The sequence below is a fragment of the Rissa tridactyla genome, chromosome W, assembly GCF_028500815.1.
Source record: "Rissa tridactyla isolate bRisTri1 chromosome W, bRisTri1.patW.cur.20221130, whole genome shotgun sequence".
Classification (NCBI taxonomy): Eukaryota; Metazoa; Chordata; class Aves; order Charadriiformes; family Laridae; genus Rissa; species Rissa tridactyla.
Window position 1 is genome coordinate 23,757,193 of NC_071496.1, and position 24,712 is coordinate 23,781,904.

The window sequence follows — 24,712 nt, forward strand, 5'->3', positions numbered from 1 at the left end:
CAACAGAAGAATCCTCCGAGAGACCAGGCAAGGCAGACAACTGTTTAACTTCCTCTGTCTCCAAAGCAGCTATGCCAAAGGCCCAGCGGTACCCTTTTGGGTCCTTAAAATACCCTCTCCTGAGGTAATCTATACCAAGGATGCATGGAGCCTCTGGGCCAGTCACAATGGGATGCTTTTGCCACTCATTCCCAGTTAGGCTCACTTCTGCCTCTTCCTCCTGCTCTCGTGATGGCCCTGGTTCATCATCATCTCTTACTAAGCGAACTGATTTCTTTGTGTACTTCTTCTTCTGTATGGGGGCAACTGATACTGGCATGGGTTGGTTCCCTGGTTCAGTGGCAGTGGCTACCACGGGGGTTGCAGTAGCCGCAGTGTCTGTCGCAAGGATTGCAGTAGCCGCAGGGGCCGCCGCAGGGGCTGCAGCAGCCGCAGGGGCCGCCGCAGGGGCCGCCGCAGGGGCTGCAGCAGCCGCAGGGGCCGCCGCAGGGGCCGCCGCAGGGGCCGCCGCCGCCGCAGGTCTGGTTTCCATCTCTTCCCCTTGAGGGTGCTGCATAATTCTGAGCAGTGCCTGGTAGATACTGGCCAGGGCCCAGCACAGCGCGGTGAGTTGTGCCTCTCTAGAATAGCCACAGCATTTTCCCTTCAAATATTCTACCACTTTATCAGGGTCCTGTAATTGTTCAGGGGTGAAGTCCCAGACCATTGGAGGTGAGTAGTTCTCTAGGTACCTGCCCATGCTCTCCCACATGCCATGCCACCCCTGACTATCCAGCCTCGGAGCAGATCTCCGGGTGGTAGTCTTAAATAGTCGCTTAACCCAAAACAAGACCTGGAACGTATTCAGGAGACATAGCACTACGAACACGCTAGTTTGAGTATCCCAAGGATATTCAAAATTCTCAAAAGCTGTCATACCTGACCCGAAGGAGAAAAGGGAGGCAAAAGGGCTGGGGAAATTATTAACAAATTCTGAGAGACGGTGTCCAATGTACGGACAGGACAGCAAAACCGCATAAACACCCCAAAATAGCCGTCTGAACAGTGATGTTATCATATCATAAACAGATATCGCACAGGACAGCAGAATGATAATCCTCATCCCTGTTCCAGACATGGTAAACAGCATCGCAGGGAGTACATAAGCCATATAGGAATTTATGTAACACAGCCATGAGAACAAACCAAGCAACATGATGACCAGTGACTACTTACCTAATAAAATAAATGCATACAAAAAAAAAAAAAAACCAAAACCGTTTTTTCCACGTTCTAGTTGGATTCTGTCGTTATCTCAACCCTTCGAGCCCCACGTTGGGCGCCAAAAGGACTGCCGTGGTTTAGCCTCAGATGGCAACAAAGAACCACGTGTCGCTCGCTCGTGCCTTCCAAACACAGGAAGAATCGTAAGAAAAGGCAAGACTCTTGGGTTGAGACAAAGGCAGTTTAACAGAACAGCAAAGGGAACAGGCAAACAACAACAACAACAACACGGATAGGGGAATATACAAACGCGATTACGGAACCGCCGCTCCCCCCGCCGCTCGCCGCTCGCCGGCCGGACCCGGGCCGCCCCAGCCCGCTTTTAAGCAGCAACTTCCTGCCCCCTCCCCCGGCAGCTCAGGGTGGGCGTGGCTCACATGGCATGGAATACCAGGAAAAGTTAACCCTATCCCCACCGGAACCAGGACAATCGCATATCGAATACTATCTACATCTAGCAATAACTCAGAAATAGCGGTACTAGTAGCATTGTTAAACTTATCCTTGGCAGCAAAAGAGTCCTCGTTAGCAAGAGCGCATGCGGACTCCCTGTTCTTGCTGGTACTGTGCTTTGATCTTCTTCCACAACAGGCCAAGATTCTCAAGCAGCTGGATAAGGTGTCTGTGAGTCCATTACAGGCTTATGTCATCCAAATGTTTTTCTTGCCAGCACCCAAGACTGAATAACAATCGGTGTGATATATGTGTTTTCCAGCACCCAGGTGCGAGTCCCTTGAGTGTATTTACAATCCTCCTCGCCAATCTTCCGTTGCTTTCCCATATTCCACCCCCTTGCTCAAGAGACCGCTTCTGCTGGGGTTCATTTTAGTCTCGCAGGGTATAACACAGAGCAATCTACTAAGGCATGCAATAACATATACACATATAGGAAAAACCCAAAAAACATATCTCTATGCTTTGAATCAGGTGTCCTATTTCTCTTTTTCTGATGCTTTCTCGTAATGCGTATGGCACACTTTTGTGCTAACGTGGCACATTTCCCATCTAATTGTTCCTGTTTGGTTTCTTTTTTTTTCCCCCCTCTTTTTTTTCCTCTTTTTTTTTCTTTTTTTCTTTTTTTCTCTCTTTTTCTTTTTTTCTTTTTTTTTCCCCTTCCATCACTTACGACTGACATAAAAGTCTGCCTTTGCAACAAGAGCTGTTTCTCATTTTTCCTTAAGTTTCTCATTTTCCTACAGAGCATCCTATAGATTTTGTCTCAACTCCTTTTCCCAATCAACCATGATCTTATAGGCAAACAACAAACAACCAGCCATACGCCCTGCACGGACGAGCCGTTCCCGAGACCGTAAACGTGTCGGCTGGTGAAAACTCCCCCAATATTTCAGGACTTCCATCGGTTCTACAGCCCATCCTGGTGTATCTACCTGGGGCGCACTCGCCTTACGTCTAAACATTGTGTATACACAAACTTCTTCACTTGACGGAGTGTCAGCCCTAGTTGCATACGAGAACAGTACCACACCGGGCAGAACACCTGCTCAAGTGGAGTCACCTAACGACACTGCACACAACAAAAAGCAAACAGTAGCACACATGCTGATCAGCAGGTATAAGCTGGCACCCACACACACTTACACAGCAGACATACAAACCAGCACTTCTATCTCAGGGAGACGACTGGGGAGGGGAGGGGGCGAGGCGGGCAATGGCAGGAGCAAACAGCTCCGGCTCTGTCCTTCTCTGCTGACGTTCTGCCTCCTCCATCGGCCTCAGGTGGAGCAGAGGGGATCAGCAGGGGATCGTCCCAGACCTTCGGACCTGGCCTGTTCGATCCCCCTCCAATGGGTTGTAATGCTGCAAAAGCCCCGGCTGCCATGGCTCGCTCCGCCTTCATGTCTTGTAAGATCGATAACACCAACCACCATGTCGTCGCTAATGGTGATGCCTCTTTGTCTCCTTTACTTATCACTTCCCACAGGTTTCTCCCAACAGCCTCCCATATTTCTGGTTTAAAAGCTGTCTGGGGCTCTGGTGTGAATCCGTTCTCTCTGCACCAGGTTAACAACCTTCGGAGCATACGCTCATCGTATTTCACCCCTCTCTTAGAGAGGATATGCAGGAGAAGTCTTAATATAGCCCCTTCTTCTTTTGTTACTTGTTGCCCCATCTCCTGCCCAATTTAATCAGTTTGAGCAACTGTTTCGCTGGTGTTTCAATCCCTCTCTTAGAGAGGATCCCAGCGAGTAGCGTGGCCGCAGCTTCTGTTTCCATAGCTGCGCCTGGGAGGTGAGGAGCGACCTCACGCCGTTGTCTGCTCCCGCTGATGCGCCCAAGCAGCACGTCTCCCAGCCGAAGTTTCCCACTCCCCTCCTCTAGCTGCTTACCGCAGTCTCGGAGAACTCAGTCGCGCTGAACCATCCTCTGCTACCAGATGTTGGAGTGGGAGACGGACCCGGAGTAACGATGGAGTCTCAATATGAGTATGATCGTTCTCCCTTTATTCAAGTTTTCACAGAGTATATATAGACAGGCAATAAGAGCACGCGCTAGCGGCAGCTATGATTGGCTTACAGTCTCTGTTCACGCGCTGTCCATGCAGTTCATTCACACATCAGATTGGTTACAAGAATTCGCATCGTAAATTGCTTAGTCATTAAGCACAACATGTTTTCTACCTTCTCAGTTCCCGTTTTTCCCATGTACTAATTCCATCTTCTACCACCTGTTTTGCCCTTAATCTAATCTCTCACAGTAGGGAGGCTGGCTCACGTGACCATTTTCTCTCAGACACATTCCTACAGGAAGGGACCTCTGGAGATCATCTAGTCTATCCCCCTTGACAAAGCAGGTTAGTGAGAACTCTAGCTTTTGTTTTCATTTCAGATATGCTTTTAATTAACTGACTATTTTAAATCTTCAAAACCATTTTTTCCATGACAAAACTTTTGGTCATACATAGAAAAATAAGTTATATTCCTAATTTCTATAGCTCTTCCAGGATTTATTTCCTGCATTCATGCTCATTATTGTTTGAAAGATGACTAGTAGGACTTGTGTACTGTAAAAGGACCACTGTGACAACCCTGATTTAAGACCTTGTGTTTCACCACACAATAATTTACACGTGCTCACTGCAATGAATTCCACACATCTAAATAATCCCAATCAAAATCTTTACATAGTACTAATTACCCTAAGAACTGATTCCAAGCTAGTTGCTAAAGAGGGCTGCAAAAACTATGCAAGACAAATAGAAGTTCCAGGAAGGGTGGCATGCATCTAAGATGTTTTCACTGCACCCTAGTGCAATTTTGGGGAAGGAAAAAAAAGAATATTGATGTTAGCTGGCAATATTTGCGTTAAGGTGTATCAAAGAAATAGGCAATTTTTTTAAGTCAAACATTGACTGCATCTCATGTCGATGAACTCACACTTGAGTATCAGCTAGGTAACTCGTGCATAAACTGCAGTGCAGACACAACAGCAGAGAATGAACAACCTTCCCATGCCCCCACAGCACGTTCCTTTGTAGCTAGCCTTTGCAGAGCTCAGTGCTGTCCCAAGCTGCCCAGAATGCAGGGTGGTTATTTTAGGAGTTGGTCACTGCTCCAACACAGACACATAAAAGATTGCTTAGTTCCATGAGCTCCTATTTGCACCTTGAGAGCACACTTTGCTGCAAAAAACCATATATTTTTATTTACTAAACACTGGTAAATTAATTAAGCCTCGAAATAAAAATGGAAGTCACAAATCACCTTCTTCCTGTTAGTAGCAAACTATGTTTTGTCTGTATCTTCTGTTTCATCAGTAGTGTAAAAGCAAACATACAATGCTGATAGTTCCACTGATTATGTATACTCAGTCCCACTTACAAAACTGGAAGTCCATGTATGTAGTCTCACTGAAGTCAACACAAGTATTTACATGGAAAAGGATCTAACCCTCCAACCTTAAATAACAAACCCAAGTTTCGCGAGATAGCTATTTGCATTAAGCCCCATTTTAGAAAACTGAACAGAAAGCTCCTTATCTCTATTGCATAAAGGTCCTGCCTGAACTAATTTTTTTATATATTGGGAAGGAAAGGCTACATAATTTATCACTTTTTCACTACTCTTGCACATGATGCTAGCAATATGAAACTTTTGCTTTACAAAGTAATGTTTTAGTTGAAAACCAAATGCTACATCTAACTCACCTGACTTTCAACTACATTAGGGTCCTCATATAAATAGATGTAAGATCTTAAAGGCTTCTTTTTCAGTTTTCTTCTTCTATCTTATTCCTCATTAAGTAGGTATTCTTTGAGATATTTCAAAAATGTTTTCTACAAAAACAACAGATATAAACTGTTGATAATTTTCAAAGTTAAAATAAAAAAATTCTAGTAGAATAAAGGAATAAATAGATTAAAAAAGCAACAAGTGCACTCACTGGAATCCAACTAAGAGCTTGAAACACATTTCAAAAGCCTCAGGACTGGACCAGGAAAGGGGATGGTTGATAAAAATTCATGTGAATGATTCTTTATGATTCTTCAGTTCCTTTAGAGAAAGTAAGTCTTTTGATTTATGAAAAGAAATCATTAAAAAATTGATATATATTCCCACAACATTTGCTTCTGTGAACATTTATCAATCCTCAGTTACAATGATGCAAGTTGAACAAACATTTATAAATAGTAGACAAGGTAACTCAGCAAAATATTATTCAAGATCCTAATAATTTGAAAATAATTGTATTAGGTATTAAAATACAAAAAAGATAAGCAGGAGTAAAGGAAGGAAGTTCACTATGATTGTTCTGTGATCTGTATAGTGTTAGCATCAAGTATGTGTAGTCCCTGTATACTGCCAAGTGCCCACCTGCAAATAAGAGATGCCATTGCAGCAGTTGTAAAACATTACATGTGGTAGTCACATTCATAAAAATCCAAAGCCATCTTTTAAACAAACAACAGATATTCCAAGAGTCAACAAAATTACTCTCCAAGGATACCACTGGAGCAGTCTGCAGCTCCAACAGTTTAATATAAATCCATTTGTTAATTGAAAATCTTGTGAAGACTTGTTTTGCAAAGGAAATGTAACTGCATGTCACTTACACTCTTCCTTCAAATACAGCCTAAATTATTTAATCACCACCATCATAAATATTTAAAATACTTGTTATCATCCACTTTATTTTCTCTTCATTCAAGCAAGAGTTCTCAATACCAGTATTTCTCATTATTCTGTTTAGAGCATAAACAACTTTTTCAAAAAGATAACATTCATATGCCAGATACAAAGAAAACCTGCTATCTTCCATTTATGTATTCCACAGTGATACTAACAGTGTAGAATACTGTGTTAATATCACTGTTAGCTCCCTTTCCAAATTTAGAAATATTTTATGTATTCTAAGACTGATAGATACAATATGGTGTTTGTGCTTCTTTATAAAAGTACATTGGAAATTTGTTGTAATTGCCCACAAAAGCACCATCTAAGAAGGTAGTCATCACTTTGCTTTGACTGCATGTTTTAGGTTCTCAAAGAATAAAGTAATTTCAGTCCCTTCATCCCCAAAATCCCAACTTCTACGGGAAGTAAATAAAGTAACATTTAGGACCAGATGTTCATATACCATTGCATGAATGGAATTTCATAACATTTACAACTACATATTCTTGTTAAATAATACTATATCGAAAGTTCAGTCTTGTGGCTAAGATACGCATGTAGAATATGTGCTTAGAAAGTCTTAGAATATTTTTCTTTTCTTAAGAGGTAGGTCACACAATTGTACAGCCTCAAAGTTACCCATGCTTCAGACACATCTGTCAGAAAACAACATTTTTACTCTTCCTCTAAGGACATCAGAGGACATTGGTTTCCACAAAATCTTCTGTCTATAAAGAAACTAAGGGTCTTGGGAGAGATGAGCATGAGGATCCCATTTATATATCCCACAGTATATCTGTCCCAGAGATGAAGAACACTTTGCATCATTCTTAGCAATTCCCTTTCCAAATATAGAAGTGGTACCAGCAGCTCCCAAAGGAGCTTTCTACAGGCTCCATCAGGTCAGGCTGACATAATGGAAGGTCTCTAAAGAAGGTGGCAAAGAGTAAAAAACAGGACATAAGATGATCTCTAAACTTCGTTAAAAAGGACAGTAGTAACAATAATTCTGTTCTACATCACATTTTATTTAATACTACTAAAGTCACCTCTCTAATTTTTAAGTACCTTGAAGCAAACAACTATATGCCTATTAATTTTCTCACCAAAGATTTCTAGAAGCAAACTCATAGTGCTAAGTATCTATCTGTAGAGAAAACATTCTAAAACTTCTCATATTCAGTCATATTACTAATTAATTAAAACCAATATAATGTCACCAGAAAGGCACAGCATGGCATACAGCAGAGAGGTCTTGGCCTTACTATGGTCTGCAGAATTGATAAATAGAGATCTTGTAAGTACATTTGTTTTCTCTGGGGGCAACTGGTAATCACTTAGTCTGGGGCACTGGGTTGGAGAGGAGAGAAACAAATATCCATGCCTTTTCCTGAAAGACAAATATTCTTTGAGGGAATTACCCTGTTAGCTTCCTCTTGTACATCATCCCTACAATGCTCTCAGTTTCTTATTAGAACTACTCCTTCCCTTCCAGCTTCTGACTGATTCTCTCACATATTTACACTGTCGTGGTTTAGCCTCAGACGGCAACAAAGAACCACGTGCCGCTCGCTCGTGCCTTCCAAACACAGGAAGAATCGTAAGAAAAGGCAAGACTCTTGGGTTGAGACAAAGGCAGTTTAATAGAACAACAAAGGGAACAGGCAAACAACAACAACAACAACAACACGGATAGGGGAATATACAAACGCGATTACGGAACCGCCGCTCCCCGGCCGGACCCGGGCCGCCCCAGCCCGCTTTTAAGCAGCAACTTCCTGCCCCCTCCCCCGGCAGCTCAGGGTGGGCGTGGCTCACATGGCATGGAATACCAGGAAAAGTTAACCCTATCCCCACCGGAACCAGGACATTATCCACCCCTTATTCCATACCATCTATGCCATGCCCAGCAGGTTCCAATGAATTGCCACCACTTTCCCCTGTTATATATATATATACACACACATATAATGCCCTTAGTTTATGGGTCATCCCTCCAAAGTGTCCGTTGAGTTCTTTTAATCCACGGCTTTGGGCTCCATCTGTTAGAACAGTCTCTCAGGGCAGGTGAGATGCTGGGTGGTGCTGGTCTGTTGCATGCTGTATTTTTCGGAGCTTGTGACTGGTGCACCTGGTGTGGCTCATGCACGCAGTCTGTAGGCTGAAGATGTAGATCTTGAGGAAACTCCTGGGCGCCGGCTGCTGAGATCAGTTCTTATCCCATCATCCCTGTGCCTTACTTGTAGTACAACTGATAGCAATTATAGCAATGAGGACATACAGTGACAGTGTTACTTAGCAATTAACAGCACACAATCTGATTCATTGGCTATTCTCGCCCAAAATCAGATCCCCATGAGGTACACATCGGACTTCCCCATCCTTCCGCATCACCCACCAAGTGCGTCCAGGTCCTTGGGCAAAAGCAATCCCACGGATGGGTTTGCCTTTGCCTGAGGCAGGACTAACCCAGACTGTCTTCCCTAGCATATTCTTCATGTGCACTACGGGGACTTTATCCCCTTCTACAGTACGTGGAAGTTTTGATTGGGCAGGGCCAGCTCGATTGGTAGATCCCCTGGTGTTAACTAGACAGGTAGCTTTTGCTAAATGTGTATCCCAGTGTTTTAAAGTCCTACCACCCATTGCTCTCAGTGTAGTTTTTAACAATCCATTGTATCGTTCTATCTTCCCAGAGGCTGGGGCGTGATAGGGGATGTGATACACCCACTCGATACCATGCTCTTTGGCCCAGGTGTCTATGAGGCTGTTTCGGAAATGAGTCCCATTGTCCGACTCAATTCTCTCTGGGGTACCATGTCGCCACAGGACTTGCTTTTCAAGGCCCAGGATAGTGTTCCGGGCAGTGGCATGGGGCACAGGGTATGTTTCCAGCCATCCAGTGGTTGCTTCCACCATTGTGAGCACATAGCGCTTGCCTTGACGGGTTTGTGGCAGTGTGATACAATCAATCTGCCAGGCCTCCCCATATTTGTATTTCAGCCATCGCCCTCCATACCAAAGAGGCTTCAAACGCTTGGCTTGTTTGATCGCAGCGCATGTCTCACATTCATGGATGACCTGTGCAATAGTGTCCATGGTCAAGTCCACCCCTCGGTCACGAGCCCATCTATATGTCGCATCTCTCCCTTGATGGCCTGAGGAGTCATGGGCCCACCGAGCTATGAATAGTTCACCCTTATGTTGCCAGTCCAGATCCACCTGAGCCACTTCAATCCTAGCGGCCCGATCCACCTGCTGGTTGTTCTGATGTTCCTCCGTGGCCCGATTCTTCGGTACGTGGGCATCTACATGGCGTACTTTCACAACCAGATTCTCTATCCGGGCAGCAATATCTTGCCATAGGTCAGCAGCCCAGATGGGTTTGCCTCTGCGCTGCCAGTTGCCCTGCTTCCACTGCTGTAACCATCCCCACAGAGCATTTGCCACCATCCATGAGTCAGTGTAGAGATAAAGTACTGGCCATTTTTCTCGCTCAGCAATGTCCAAAGCCAGCTGAATAGCCTTCACCTCTGCAAACTGGCTCGATTCACCCTGTCCCTCACTGGCTTCTGCAACCCGTCGTGTAGGACTCCACACAGCAGCCTTCCACTTTCGATGCTTTCCCACAATACGGCAGGACCCATCAGTGAACAGGGCATATTTCTTCTCATTTTCTGGCAGTTTATTATATGGTGGGGCCTCTTCTGCACGCGTCACCTCCTCCTCTGGTGACATTCCGAAATCCTTGCCTTCTGGCCAGTCCATGATCACTTCCAGAATTCCTGGGCGACTGGGGTTTCCCATTCGAGTTCGCTGTGTGATCAGTGCAATCCGCTTACTCCATGTAGCATCGGTTGCATGATGTGTGGTGGGGACCCTTTCTTTGAACATCCAACCCAGCACCGGCAGTCGAGGTGCTAAGAGGAGCTGTGCTTCTGTACCAACTACTTCCGAAGCAGCTCGAACCCCTTCATATGCTGCCAATATCTCTTTTTCTGTTGGAGTGTAGCGGGCTTCGGATCCTCTGTATCCACGACTCCAAAACCCTAGGGGTCGACCTCGAGTCTCCCCTGGTGCTTTCTGCCAGAGGCTCCAGGTAGGGCCGTTCTCCCCGGCTGCAGTGTAGAGCACATTTTTAACATCTTGTCCTGCCCGGACTGGCCCCAGGGCCACTGCATGGACGATTTCCTGTTTGATTTGTTCAAAAGCTTGTCGTTGCTCAGGACCCCATTTAAAATCATTCTTCTTCCAGGTTACTTGATACAGAGGGCTTACAATTGGACTGTAATCTGGGATATGCATTCTCCAAAAACCCACAATACCTAAGAAAGCCTGTGTTTCCTTTTTACTAGTTGGTGGAGACATAGCTGCTATTTTGTTGATCACATCCATTGGAATCTGACGGCGTCCATCTTGCCATTTTATTCCTAAAAACTGGATCTCCTGCGCAGGTCCCTTGACCTTACTTCGCTTTATAGCAAAACCAGCGTTCAGAAGGATTTGGACCATTTTACTCCCTTTCTCAAAAACTTCTTCTGCTGTGTTTCCCCATACAGTGATGTCATCAATGTACTGCAGATGTTCTGGAGCTTCACCCTGTTCCAGTGCAGTCTGGATCAGTCCATGGCAAATGGTGGGGCTGTGTTTCCACCCCTGGGGCAGTCGATTCCAGGTGTATTGGACGCCCCTCCAAGTGAAAGCAAACTGTGGCCTGCACTCTGCTGCCAAAGGGATTGAGAAGAATGCATTCGCTATATCAATCGTGGCATACCACTTGGCTGCCTTGGACTCCAGTTCGTACTGGAGTTCTAGCATGTCCGGCACAGCAGCACTCAGCGGTGGCGTGACTTCATTCAGACCACGATAGTCTACAGTTAGCCTCCACTCCCCATTAGATTTTCGCACCGGCCATATGGGACTGTTAAAGGGTGAGCGAGTCTTGCTGATCACTCCTTGAACCTCTAGTTGACGAATCAGCTCATGGATGGGAATCAGAGAGTCTCGGTTAGTGCGATACTGCCGCCGATGCACCGTTGTGGTAGCAATCGGCACCTGTTGTTCTTTGACCCTCAACAACCCCACAACAGAAGAATCCTCCGAGAGACCAGGCAAGGCAGACAACTGTTTAACTTCCTCTGTCTCCAAAGCAGCTATGCCAAAGGCCCAGCGGTACCCTTTTGGGTCCTTAAAATACCCTCTCCTGAGGTAATCTATGCCAAGGATGCATGGAGCCTCTGGGCCAGTCACAATGGGATGCTTTTGCCACTCATTCCCAGTTAGGCTCACTTCCGCCTCCAGTACAGTCAACTCTTGGGATCCCCCTGTCACCCCAGAAATACAAATGGGTTCTGCCCCTCTATAGCTTGATGGTATTAAAGTACACTGCGCACCCGTGTCCACTAGAGCCTTATACTCCTGTGGGTCTGATGTGCCAGGCCATCGAATCCACACCGTCCAATAAACCCGGTTATCCCTTTCCTCCACCTGGCCGGAGGCAGGGCCCCCCTAATACTGGTCATAGTATCCATTACTCACTTCTTGCATAAATGACTTGGAAGTTCCTTCAAGAGGATCAGAAGCAAGATCAGGCCTTCTGCTTTGTCTGGGGAACGGCCCACTGGAAACTGGGGCGGCACTTTTCCTGGAGGGATCCCCTTTTGTGGTTGTCCTTCCTTGCAACTCCTGTACCCGTGTCCTCAGGATCGAAGTAGGTTGTCCGTCCCACTTCCTCATGTCCTCTCCGTGGTCCCGCAGGTAGAACCACAGGGTGCCTCGTGGTGTGTACCCTCCGTACTCTCTCTCTTGAGTGGGGAAATGCCTGCTTCTAATAGCTGAGATGCTGGCCCGTGCAGGTGGGGAGTAGGACATATTCTCTTCAAGTTGCTGGACCTTCCGGGACAGTTTCTCCACAGCTGAGACAAGGGCGGAAGAGAGACTTTCTTTGTATCGTGGGAGCCGGCCAGCCACCTCATCCACCGTTGGTCCCTCTTCACCTTTCCATTCCATTACTGCCAGGGAGTTGGCATATGACGATGGTGCGCTCCGTACAAACTTCCGCCACATGGGCCTTGTGCATCGCACCTCATCAGGGTCTGTGGGTAAGTCTGCATTGTCCAAGTCATAATAAATCATCTCCCGCACGGCTAATTCTCTCAGGTACTGGATACCTCTTTCCATGGTAGTCCACTTGCTTGGCTGACATACAACATCCTCGCTGAAGGGGTACCTCTCCCTCACGCCTAACAGGAGTCGTTTCCAGAGGCTGAGGGCTTGGGTCTTTTTCCCGATCGCCTTGTCAATGCCGCCTTCCCTAGACAGGGATCCCAGCTGCCTGGCCTCCCTACCCTCTAATTCCAGGCTACTGGCCCCATTATCCCAGCACCAGAGCAGCCAGGTGACAATGTGCTCGCCTGAAAGTCGGCTAAAATCTTTTCGCATATCCCGCAGCTCACTCAAGGATAGGGATCGAGTAATTATCTCTGGTTCTGCCTCTTCCTCCTGCTCTCGTGATGGCCCTGGTTCATCATCATCTCTTACTAAGCGAACTGATTTCTTTGTGTACTTCTTCTTCTGTATGGGGGCAACTGATACTGGCACGGGTTGGTTCCCTGGTTCAGTGGCAGTGGCTACCACGGGGGTTGCAGTAGCCGCAGTGTCTGTCGCAAGGATTGCAGTAGCCGCAGTGTCCGTCGCAAGGATTGCAGCAGCCGCAGGGGCCGCCGCAGGGGCCGCCGCAGGGGCTGCAGCAGCCGCAGGGGCCGCAGGTCTGGTTTCCATCTCTTCCCCTTGAGGGTGCTGCATAATTCTGAGCAGTGCCTGGTAGATACTGGCCAGGGCCCAGCACAGCGCGGTGAGTTGTGCCTCTCTAGAATAGCCACAGCATTTTCCCTTCAAATATTCTACCACTTTATCAGGGTCCTGTAATTGTTCAGGGGTAAAGTCCCAGACCATTGGAGGTGAGTAGTTCTCTAGGTACCTGCCCATGCTCTCCCACATGCCATGCCACCCCTGACTATCCAGCCTCGGAGCAGATCTCCGGGTGGTAGTCTTAAATAGTCGCTTAACCCTAAACAAGACCTGGAACGTATTCAGGAGACATAGCACTAGGAACACGCTGGTTTGAGCATCCCAAGGATATTCAAAATTCTCAAAAGCTGTCATACCTGACCCGAAGGAGAAAAGGGAGGCAAAAGGGCTGGGGAAATTATTAACAAATTCTGAGAGACGGTGTCCAATGTACGGACAGGACAGCAAAACCACATAAACACCCCAAAATAGCCGTCTGAACAGTGATGTTATCATATCATAAACAGATATCGCACAGGACAGCAGAATGATAATCCTCATCCCTGTTCCAGACATGGTAAACAGCATCGCAGGGAGTACATAAGCCATATAGGAATTTATGTAACACAGCCATGAGAACAAACCAAGCAACATGATGACCAGTGACTACTTACCTAATAAAATAAATGCATACAAAAAAAAAACCAAAACCGTTTTTTCCACGTTCTAGTTGGATTCTGTCGTTATCTCAACCCTTCGAGCCCCACGTTGGGCGCCAAAAAAGGACTGTCGTGGTTTAGCCTCAGACGGCAACAAAGAACCACGTGCCGCTCGCTCGTGCCTTCCAAACACAGGAAGAATCGTAAGAAAAGGCAAGACTCTTGGGTTGAGACAAAGGCAGTTTAACAGAACAGCAAAGGGAACAGGCAAACAACAACAACAACATATATACAAACGCGATTACGGAACCGCCGCTCCCCCGCCGCTCGCCGCTTGCCGGCCGGACCCGGGCCGCCCCAGCCCACTTTTAAGCAGCAACTTCCTGCCCCCTCCCCCCGGCAGCTCAGGGTGGGCGTGGCTCACATGGCATGGAATACCAGGAAAAGTTAACCCTATCCCCACCGGAACCAGGACAACACTGAGCTTCGTTATACAAAATTTAGGGGGTTCATTTTTCTTTTTTTAATTTTTTTTCTGAAGCTTGCAAATCCTTTCTAATTCACTTTTGAGATAATCTTTCTCAGTCTTTGCAACACTAGTAGCCACATCAATAATCCTTAACAAAAGTTCCATGACTTGTTCCAAGTTTATAGTAATATAAAGAAAATACACTTGCACAAATTTGACAAAAGTATTTTCCTCCTGACCATATAAGGAAGGTAACACAAAAGGAAATTGAAAGCAATGGTAATTGCTACATATTTTTTATCAACATATCAATGACTAGAGGTAGTTCAAAAAGAATGCCTCTCATCCTCAAAACTGCACTTTTCTGTCTCTATTGCACACGCTAAAATTGCTTTGCTCAGCTTACTTCATTTTTTCTTGTTTAGACAAGATGAAACATGACTGGGTAGATAAGATTCAGCAGTTACCAGGACAGACAATCCTCAGCCTAAATGTTATAACTCCTTAGGATGACTAAAAATTCCCATAACAATTATTTATTTTTACAAGACCACGATTTTTAGCCTGGTACCATAGCCAAATTCTAATTGGAGCAATTACAGTCTACTTAAATTCTCCATCTAAGTCAGCAGGAAATGGCTTTCTTCCATTCCAAACAAGTGAGTATTACTGGTAAGTCCTGTTAAACCCCTGCAAAAAATTAAAAGTGTCTCAAAGCAATTCTAAAACTTGGAATAGGACTATGCTATCATTTTGGAAATATACCCAAATCAGAGCACAACCTTGGAGAGACCCAAGGCTGCACTTGTTTCAGGGACATAATTACAACATGATTAATATCCCTTTGGTACTGCAGGGAGAAATAGTTCTGGATTCCAAAGAGGAATCAACTGTAACTAAGCTCATTACAGAAGATAAAGCCTTGCAGATCCACCTGGAAAATTGTTCCAACAACCACCTCTATACCTGTTGCTTCAAGTGAGGAAAAAAAAAACCCTATCACAAGATGCTAGCATTCCATTAAGTTCTGATAAAGATCTCAGCACATTTATCTAATCACATGTAGAAGAGAATATTCATAAATACACACTTTCTTACTAATGTATTTTAATAGGCGCCATCCATTGCCTAGAAAAATGCACTATGTCCTAGATTTAAAGCTGTCCACTCACCAATCCTGACATAACTGCTTTAGCTAGTCTCCCTGTCCCCTTCCAGCCAGACTTTATTTTGGTTGCACAAACACCAGATACACACCCAGTGCATCTTGCCTGGCAAAGACACTACTATGTCTCCCAACCTCAACATTTACCACATGAAATATTGTTCTCATTAAGAATCCGTCCTCTGAAAAACAAGCCATTTTCTCTTTTAAAACATCCCTGTTTGGAAACAAAAGATTTTCTTCAGGTTTTCCAGAAAGGCATACTTTTGGGGATAGAAACCAAACCTGAAGAGTTTCATGCTACAGGAGACTGTGGCAATTAGGCACAGACTCCGTTTCGGTGCACAAACGAAATCGCTTTATTTTAGGCAACAGCCTCCTTAAATACCTTCTGCTACAGAGCTAGCAATTTCCCACTGCTACATCCTTATCATGTGATTACACAGCACATACCACACATACTACATACCATACATGGTGTAAACCAAGACAAACTATTCATCTTCAGCAACCCGGCCGGCCGTCAGCACTCTCTCCTTTTCTTCCTCTTATCATGGCCCAGGTGCTGTGCAGCTAGGGCTTGTTTACTTATCCCATGGTTTGCCGCCAGTGAGAGCGATGAGAACTCCAGGGCTCGTTCCGGGTGCCACGTCCGCAGGTTCTTCGTCATCCACAATTCCCCCTTCTTTATTTACTACCAAAACAGTGGCTAAGGTTTTGTCTATAAGACGCTGCGCACACTGTAGCATACAGGGAATACAAAGCATAATGCACAAGAATTATACAAAAAAGCAAGAATTTTAGAGGTGATTGCAACCATCCAGTTAAGCCCCAACTGTTAAAAAGGTTATCCAGCCATCCCCAACTTCCCCCCATTCGTAATTTCTGCACATTTTGCTCTAACTGTTGTATACTTTTATGGATTGATTCAGAGTGGCCTGATAAATTCATACAGCACATGCCATCAAAATCTTCACATCCATGGCCATGCGCTAATAACAGGAAATCAATGGCTGCCCTATTTTGCAAAGTTGCATGGCGTACTGAATCTACATCTAATAAAAGGCCAGAAAGAGCTAATGAAGTAGCATTACTTTGTTTCGCAAGCCAACAACCTAGCTTTTTTAAGAGCGTTAGCGCTTTCGCAGAAGCCACACCAGGAGCAAAGAAAGAAGAAATGGCAACCACGGGCGGTTGCCAGAAGTGTACCTGGTTGTCACATTTTGACTCGAAAGCATGAGTTACCGATCTTTTATTTCTATGGTAGTCATTCACATGAGTGTGATTTAATATCATTGTGATATTAGGTGTCAGCATGGTTTTTTTTGTTTGTTTGTTTGTTTGTTTGTTTTTATGGTACAAGGCCTTCCCATAATCCAAGAGGGAATCCCTGACCATGCACGATCTCCACAAATAAAAAACACGCCCTGGGGCAGTTTCCAGGGCACCGGATCCACAGGGGCAACGTGAGCGGATGTCCAATTGCACCATTTTGATTGATTCCGATATGTATAATCAAGAGGGGTGACCTTTTGGAGATATGTTGTGTTTCGAGGGTATTTGGTAAAGTTAAAATACTTACAAGCATCCATCTGAATTGAGCCTAAAATATCAATCTCCTGTAGCTCTAAAGGCAGGGGAAAGAATAATTTATTTGCCCAATATAATGTACTAAGGCAATTTGCAGGTTAAGACTTTGTGATAACCAAGGGTCAAGGTCATCCTTTTTGATGGGGACATGTATGTGGCTTGGATCCATTCCAGAAAGCTGCTGACAGCACAAGCGACCTTGGAAAAAAAAACGTGGTGACATTTCAATCATCGTAGTTACTGGTTTTGAAAAGGTATGTGGCAAAAATACCCACTCTAATGCAGTCAGGCTCTTTGCGAGTGCATCATCCCACTGTCCTATCAGGGCATAAAGTTGAAATTCTTGTAGGAAGGTGTTCAATGCGTCTTGCAGCAGTAGTAGACTATATCTTATCTTGCAACATGCTGTAATGCCTTCGGAGCTGTTGGGGTTAATGAACATAGAACGTATGGGGGGGGGGGGGAGGGGGGCAGGGGCAGACACAGTGCTTCAGGGCATCCCCTGTATCTTCAAAGTGTGCTCATGTCTCTCTCCCCCTCTCTGACCCGAGACAGCCCCCTTATATCCTGCACTGGATTGAGTGGAGAAGCACAGGCTAGAGTCGCTGCATGCATGGCCAGTGCACGCAGCAAGTCCCACCAGACTCGCCTGCACTGGATCGAGTAGAAAAGTACAGGCTAGAGTCGCTGCACGCGTGGCCAGCGTATGCAGCGAGTCTCACCAAACTCATGATCCAGCTTTGCTAACAGTGGCTGTCTGATACGTGACTACATTGTTGTAATCCCTTCTTGTTATCTTCTTCTGTGAAGGTCAGGTTCTCAGGGAGAAGCACATAGTTTTTGCAGCAACAGTACTGAGTCCCTTTTTCCCAACATGTATACTGGGTTTGGTTCAACTAGTAATTTTCTGTCATGTCTCACTCGGACCATCCTCTATTATCCCTTACACATGCCACCCCGTGGTCCGTAGTTTGGACACGATGATATTCTACAACTCGTACAAGAGTACGATGCAAAGCGGCATCTACAACTGATCATATAATGCTTATTAAACACGGCAAACAGCATACTAAACATAACAGACAAATTCCTTCCACACAGGCAATGAGTATAATTTGCTTCAACCAACCCCACCCCCAAGTCCATCCAGCAAAGAGATTTCACCCAGTGGTCTCCAAGTTGCTGGTTCGGTCGGTGCAGTTCTTGCAACTGGGCATGGATGGATTTGGAGTGGTCACTTAGATTCATACAACACAATCCTTTAAAATCTTGACAACCATGTCTGTGAGCTAAAAGCAAAAAACCAATAGCAGTTCTGTTTTGCAACATCGCATATCGAATACTATCTACATCTAGCAATAACTCAGAAATAGCTGTACTAGTAGCATTGTTAAACTTATCCTTGGCAGCAAGAGAGTCCTTGTTAGCAAGAGCGCATGCGGACTCCCTGTTCTTGCTGGTATAGTTTTCTCACTGTGCTTTGATCTTCTTCCACAACTGCATCCATGCCTGCTTGTCGGGACTCCGTAGACCGAACCAGGATAGCAGACTCATTCAATCCTTTTGGCTTTGTTGTTGCCTGTAAGGGCGCACACACCGGGCTGGAACCCACTGAGGTCCCGTTCCTGTGGAGACACAAGCATAACCTCTCCCCCAAGTTATCAACTGGTATGGACCTTCCATAATTCCTGATTCTAAATTACGTACTAGCACTTGAGCTTTACCCTCGATATTGTGTTTGTCCACTCGCAAAGATGAATAATGTCAGCTAATGGTTGACTCTGCACTGTCAGATAAACTCAAAAAATTGAGTACATACAATGCTTTAGCCAAGCGTTCCTGTGGTGAGAGAGACCCAACTCCCCCTTTTTGGCACAACATGCGTTTTAATGCACTATGCCATCGTTCTACAATGGCTTGGCTGGTAGGGGAGTGCGGAATGCCCGTAAGGTGTTTGACCCCCCCCAATCTTGAAAGAGTTTTTGAAGGCGGAGGGAGATGTAAGCCGGGCCGTTATCTGTCTTAACTGTATGGGGGACACCTAAAGCTGCAAAAGCTAGAGTAAAATGTTTGATAACATTGCAAGCTTTTTCACCAGTATGACAAGTGGCATGTATGGCTCCGGAGAAGGTATCTATAGAAACATGGATGTATTTAAGGCATCCAAATTCGGAAAAGTGGGTTACATCAGTTTGCTACAGCTCAAGAGCAGTAAGGCCTTGTGGGTTAACGCCAAAGGGTGATGAACTTGTGTATAACTGCTGACAATCTGGACAGGCAGTAACGACATTTCTTGCCTGCGAGGGCATCAAGGAAAAGGTTTTTTGCAATGTTTTTGCATTTTGATGGAAAAATGCATGAGAGATTTGGGCTTGCTCTACTACCTGGGGCACTACTTGAGCTGTGAGAGTTAATGCATCAGCTTGTCAATTGCCTTCAACTAGGGGCCCTGGAAGGGCGGTGTGCGCTCTGATGTGCATGATAAAATAAGGATGCTGTCTATTGTTCAGCAAATGCAAAAGTGTTGACAGTAGAGTAAAAAGTAAGGGGTTGGAGACTTCCCTTAAACAAGCATTTTCTATACGGGGTACAAGTCCTGCAACATAGGCAGAATCAGTTATTATATTGACAGGAGCGTCCCATTTCTGAAACACTCGTACGATAGCGGTGAGCTCTACGATTTGTGGGGACCCGCTAGTTCGACGTACATCAGAATCCCACAATTTAGTCCGTGGGTCTTGCCATACTATGACTGAGCGGCCAGTTCGTCAAAGCTTGTAAAGGTATATGACTTACTTTCAGGGCTACATACAAAATAAAATCTTTTTGTAAGAGTCTATGGCTAGGGCTATGAATATCTATTTGTCCCGGATAGTCAATAGTCGCTGTTTGAAACATCACTGAGGTTTGTAGAAGCCATTGCAGCACTTGCGTGGATATTGGTAAGATAATACTGGAAAACTCCTGCCCAGCTAATAGCATAAGCCATTGTCTTCCTTTTGTGATCAACATAGCAAAACATTCTGGGCGAGTTACCACTGTCTTATACAGCTGGTGAGAAAGGAAGACCCATTCAATAATGATCAAAGGGTCAGAACGAGTCTCATCCCACTGATACATATGGTTGCACAGCGGGATTTAATATCACCATTTGGAAAGGTAGGCTTGGACACACGCGATCCGCTTGACGTGAGGCTATTGCTTTAGAAACCTTTGCCAAGGCCGACTGCACTTCTGGGGTTAGACTCCTAGGTGACAAAAGATCTGAGTTCCCTTTTAACAGAGAAAATAATGGACTTAACTCGTGATTTGGTATCCCCAATAGTGGATGAACCCAATTAATGGCCCCTAAGAGCTTCTGTAAATCATTAAGGGTTTTAATATCTGCTTGAATTTTCACTTGTTGCGGGATAATTTTTTGTTCTGTGATCCTCCATCCCAAGTACTGCCACGGCTCCTTCTGTTGTATTTTTTCAGGCACAATTTGTAACCCGGCAAGTTTTACTTGATGATATGTAAACTGCAGAGCTGCCTGCATAGTCTCTTGTGACTCTGCTGCCACAAGGATATCGTCCATATAATGGTATATTATAACATCAGTAAACCTTTGCCGAACAGGAGATAGGGCCTTTGCTACAAACCATTGGCACATTGTGGGGCTATTTTTCATCCCCTGTGGGAGAACTGTCCAATGATAGTGTTTACAAGGTTCACTTACATTGATAGATGGCACAGAAAATGCAAATTTTGGGGCATCCTCAGGATGCAAAGGGATTGTGAAAAAACAATCTTTCAAATCAATGATGGTGAGGCACCAATTTCAGGGGACCATAGTGGGTGAAGGCATACCGGGTTGTAGAATACCCATATCTTCCATTGTGGCACTAATTTTTCTTAGATCATGTAAAAGTCGCCATTTGCCACTTTTTTTTCTGGATTACAAACACAGGCGAATTCCATGGACTGGTCGTTGGGACTATATGGCCTTCTTGGAGCTGTTCTTCAACTAGCTGATTAAGGTGGCACAACTTTTCGCGTGACAAGGGCCACTGTTCCACCCAAACAGAGTTATTAGATTTCCAGGTTAACTTTAAGGTGGCTTGCGCCACAGTGGGCCCTAAGACAAATTTGACCCAATCTGTATTCCCCATTGGCTCATACAGTCTCGGCCCCATAAAGTAATTGGTGTAGTTAACACAAAAGGACGGACTGAGGCAACACGATTTTTGGGCCCCTGGATCTGAATTATGTATTTGCTCTGTAAAGGCAAAGCATTCCCGCCAATGCCCATTAATGCCTTCCCCATTTGTACTAACGGCCAGTTCACAGGCCATCTGTCTTTAGAGATGACTGTGACATCCGCTCCGGTGTCCAGAATACCGCTCATGCAAACAGGATCTTTTCCTTGCATCGTTAATGTACACTGCATCAATGGTCGGCCAGCACTGACAGATTGCGTCCATAGTATCTGTGGATTCCCGGTTGAGCCAAAGCCTCGGTTCCCCCTTTGTGTTTGAACAACTTTCAGGGGACAGGCATCAAAATATACCAATTGGGCTATCCTGGAGCCACAAGGTAGTGTGCAGGGGGGTGCTGGGGTCCATTTGGTCTCGCAGGGTATAACACAGAGTAATTTACCAAGGCATGCAATAACATATACACATATAGGAATCAGGTGTCCTATTTCTCTTTTTCTGATGCTTTCTCATAGCACGTATGGCATACTTTTGTGCTAACGTGGCACATTTCCCATCTAACTGTTCCTGTTCGGGTTTTTTTTTCCTTTTCTTTTTTTTTTTCTTTTTTCCTTTTCTTTTTTCCTCTTCTTTTTTTTCTTTTTTTTTTTCCCCCCATCACTTACGACTGACATAAAAGTCTGCCTTTGCAACAAGAGCTCACCCTTAAGTTTCTCATTTTCCTACAGAGCATCCTATAGATTTTGGCTCAACTCCTTTTCCCAATCAACCATGATCTTATAGGCAAACAACAAACAACCAGCCATACGCCCTGCACGGACGAGCCGTTCCCGAGAGCGTAAACGTGTCGGCTCGTGAAAACTCCCCCAATATTTCAGGACTTCCATCGGTTCTACAGCCCATCCTGGTGTATCTACCTGGGGCGCGCTCGCCTTACGTCTAAACATTGTGTATATACAAACTTCTTCACTTGACGGAGTGTCAGCCCTAGTTGCATACGAGAACAGTACCACACCGGGCAGAACACCTGCTCAAGGGGAGTCACCTAATGACACTGCACACAACAAAAAACAAACAGTAGCACAGATGCTGATCAGCAGGTATAAGCTGGCGCCCACACACACTTACACAGCAGACATACAAAAACAGCACTTCTATCTCAGGGAGACAGCTGGGGATGGGAGGGGCTGAGGCGGGCGGTGGCGGGAGCGAAGTGGCTCCGGCGCCGTCCTTCGCCGACATTCTGACAATACACCGCAATACCCCAATTCCAGCTGCGCACATATAAGCGGTTGATAAGGAGGAACAGATGCGGTACCTGGCACAAATGGAGGAGGGTTAAGAATGGAGAGCATGATAACAACTTTCGTCACTGTTGCTGTAAAATCTCCTCCGCAGTTGGAGCAGATGCAGGCATAGCTTTAATTGGGGTTAAAGGTGGATATAAATCAGATTCAGTCCCTGGATTTATTGGACCAGGATCAAAGGGGCTCCCAGGATCATCCTCAGGGCTATTACAGAATAGGGTAGAGTGAACTTGAGTGCCTCCTTTCCCTTCGGCTTGTTCTGATCTCGGCAAGACCGGGGGGCAATCGTCTGCTTTAAAATTAGGAGGTGCGGCGGTTGCCCCAAACGGAGCAGCATCGCTATTGCTTGCAGCTTGTCTGATATCCTCCTGTTTCCGTATCATCTCTAGAATTTGCCGCCAAGGGGTTAATAATTCAGCGTCAACCTTGTCTGCCTTCGTGGCTCTGTCCCAGAGTTTAACCCCTGCTGCGTCCCACGTTTTTATACTAAAAATAGTGATTGCATCGACACCATCGCAATTAACGGAGACCCATTTCAGTATCTTTTTTAAGGTCTGGAGGCTCATATCTACATGATGTTTCTGCAAGAGTCCTTCCATTAGCCCTAGCACTGATTTTTCTTACAAAGATATGTTACTCCCCATTGTTCCCCACAACTCACCTCTCTTGACGAGATGATTGAAGCTGGCTCCTGCTTCCTTTCAGCAGCACTTGAGTTCTGTGGGGCTTGCCACCGGCCAGACCTTGTTAGCCTGGATAATCGCTCCGTCTCACACAGGGCACCATTTGTGGCAATTAGGCACGGACTCTGTTTCGGTGCACAAATGAAATCGCTTTATTTCAGGCAACAGCCTCCTTAAATACCTTCTGCTACAGAGCTAGCAATTTCCCACTGCTACATCCTTATCATGTGATTACACAGCACATACCACACATACTACATACCATACATGGTGTAAACCAAGACAAACTATTCATCTTCAGCAACCCGGCCGGCCGTCAGCACTCTCTCCTTTTCTTCCTCTTATCATGGCCCAGGTGCTGTGCAGCTAGGGCTTGTTTACTTATCCCATGGTTTGCCGCCAGTGAGAGTGATAAGATCTCCAGGGCTCGTTCCAGGTGACGCGTCCGCAGGTTCTTCGGCATCCACAGGAGACGCTCTGCTTCCTCCCTCCTCCCCTCAACTTATGACCGCATGAAAATACAGCACTAACAATCCAACCAGGATTTCTACTCCATTAGGAGAAAAAGCACTACAGAAAAGCACGGATCACACTTCAAATAGACAACTCTACTGCTCATCTTCCTCACTCCCCAAATTAATAAGTCTTTCATATAAAGAGGAAAATTGTAACAAGAGGAAAATATCAGAGGGACTTGATACCAAGTGTACCTAACATCTTTAAAATATACTCTATACAGCAATGTCCCTTACACTACTACAAAACAAGCACTGTAAAATATTTGTATAAGTACTTACAAGCATATTATGCCTTGTTAAGAATCATCACTGCTGGCATGAATGGAGGTGAATTATACTAATTAAGTCATTAAATCTAAATATTTATTTGTTAAATGTAACTACCATCAGTACTAACACAGAATTTAATAAAATACAGAAAAATGCTTTACAACAGCTACCACAAAGACTTGAGTATATAAAGTGAACTTACATAAATTCAGAGAAAAAAGTAACTCAAGTCAGAATTCACATATGTAATACAATATCTACAGCTCATGTCAAAAATTTATGTTCAGTTTGTATCAAATGTAAATTACAGAAGTGTATAATATTAAAAAACTAACAGTGCTGATTTATTACAAGACAAAATGTTCAGCAATTAACTGCTATTATTACTTTTCCTATAAAAACACCAATAAGGTATGAAAATTTCCTTACAAAGATAATAACCACCAGCTACTCCTTCCACCTGATGATTATTCAGTAGAATATACGATGTGAGTTGGGCAGTCCTGGGCCAACCCTAGACTCAAGAGATGCTAATCTCATAGCAACCAATTTTGACAAATGTCTCTATTAACAGTCTCTTATAAGAAAGCAAAAGCAAGAACTGAACAAGCAATGGTGGAAAAATGACATTCCTGTAATAAAAAGCACATCTAGAGTCAGGCTTGAGAGAC